Genomic DNA, 2,290 nt, shown 5'->3' on the forward strand with positions numbered 1-2,290 from the left:
CTTTAGAACTTGTTATGTGGTTACATAACTGACTGAGAACTAATTTAATTCCAGAACATGGATGTTTGCAGAAGTTTTAGGATTTTTTGGTAACAGTTAATTTACCTTAGAGCTTTTGTAACAGTTAATTTACCCTAGAGTTAAAGAAGAAAATGGACTAGTTGTTACAAAGAAACAAGTAAGAGCTTAAAAAAAAAAGACGAAGTTAATGGAAGCACACTGTACTGTCCTTTAACAAAATACTCTATATTTTTTCTATTTTAACTATTCTCATAAAGAAAAAAAAATCTGAAATTATTTTTCAGAAGATTAAAAGAAAGTACTCTCAACCAATTACTATTATTTTAAACATTCTTATTTAATTTGTGATTGGATTTTGCCACAGAAATTTTTAAAATACAAAGTATAAAAACAATCTATAAAACCTGAAGATTAAATTGTTGTTATGTTGAGAACTTAACATGGGGCTCTTACATTTCTTCTGAGAGAAAATGCAATGGAAACTTAGACAAGAATTATGCTCCAGAGATCTGTACATTGCTTCTTACCCAATATTCCCAAAGTATATGTAGTTCACTGGTCTTCCTCTGTACTACTTATGAATATCGTTCCAGTTTCCATTCTTGCAAATTAAAATAGAGTATCCTGTGCTATAATTTATGCATATATATTTGATTCTTTTACTTGATTTTAAACAACTTAAAAACAAATTTTATCTTATTCCTGCAATCTAGCAGATACAATGATAATTAGAAGATACTGAATAAATGGTTATTATATAATAAATGAATCAGAATGAATTAAAAATGGACTTGCTGAATGTTGTGATGATAATTGTTCTGCTGAAGTGGGCAAAAGAGCAGAGATGTTCCAATTTCTTTCTTCCCCACTGCTTTACCTGAGATCAGAAGGAGGAACTGGAGTGAACAAAAGCAATAAAATATCAAATAAATTGAAAATGACAGAATATTATTAGAGTTGAAATAATTTTAAAGTTACCTTATCTTCTTATCTAATTTTACAGAGAATCATCTATTTTAAGTGATATTCTAATCATAGTCATGCAGTTGCAGAAATAAAATTATAACTCTCTTTTGTAGACTCCAACGTTTTGTTTTTTTTTTACATCAACAATTTACAAACATGTTAAACAAAGTGACTTTTATTAGTTTGTCACCAGGATATTAAGCTTTAAAATGTCATTTCTATCAAATAAAGTGATTTATAACTAACAAATTACTTTCTTGCCTTTTAGTTGAATAATAATCATACTAATAATAGTAATAATGAAAAAAATTGCTTAAGACATTTTATCAGCAGAGAAAATCGAGTATTAAAATTATTTAATTTCTGACTTAAAAAACATACTTCTAGTTCACAAAACACTAAAAAAATACAATTTATTTTAGTTTATACAATATTGAGAATATTTCAGACTTTTGTGACTGATTTTATAAAGCGTAGTTGTCCAAAGATTCTGAGATGAAACTTTCTACTAGATTCTAGTAACAAACTATAGAAATGATCCCTGAAAGTATAGTCTTACTACTAGATTCTAAAGCTCTGCAAATGTTGTTTTCCATCATTGCGATTTTACCATTGCCAATATGCTAGTGTCCTTATGGTTCTAAAGAAGTGTTTCTATGACATTTGGTTTATGAATTATCTGGTGATTTAAAGTAATGCTATTCAGTGAGAACATCAGTGTAGAATGTTTGGTGAGGAAACCCAGGAAATTTCAGAGAAATTATTACAATTACAATTATAACTTTATCACAGATTATGTTCATATGACCCAAAATATAAAAAAAATCAATGTTCTTTTATTCTATTATTCCTAATACAAGCTGTTGAAAATCTTAAAGAAAAGAAATTACATTTCAACTAAATAAAAATTATCTTTATGTGTGGCCAGACTGGTCGAAGGAATGAGTATAGAGGATGTCATGGGACATATGGGCAACATTTAACTTCAATTCTGGCCCTTAGCCCTCTCTTCAACTAAACGTGACAATGAATGCTATTCCGGGAAAAGAAACCACAGGAAAAGTCTACACATTATGAAATCTCTCTTATTTATAATTTTAAGTCTCTGTATCAAGGAATTAAATTGTCTTAAATTCAGGCACTGGCCAACTTGCTCTATGGTAGAGTGTCGGCTCTGTGTATAGAAGTCCCAGGTACGATTCCTGGCCAGGGCACACAGGAAAGGTGCCCATCTGCTGCTTCACCCTTCCTCCTCTACTTCCTCTCTTTCTCTTTCTTCTCCTCCCACAGCCAAGGCTCCAAT

General features: G+C 30.2%; 1 pseudogene; it reads right to left on the reverse strand.

Moving 5' to 3' along the window:
• Positions 1-1,435: 1,435 nt before the first annotated feature.
• LOC136312321 (small nucleolar RNA U3) lies at positions 1,436-1,544 on the reverse strand (annotated as a pseudogene).
• Between the last annotated feature and the right edge of the window lie 746 nt (positions 1,545-2,290).

Source organism: Saccopteryx bilineata, chromosome 8, assembly GCF_036850765.1.
Source record: "Saccopteryx bilineata isolate mSacBil1 chromosome 8, mSacBil1_pri_phased_curated, whole genome shotgun sequence".
Taxonomy (NCBI): Eukaryota; Metazoa; Chordata; class Mammalia; order Chiroptera; family Emballonuridae; genus Saccopteryx; species Saccopteryx bilineata.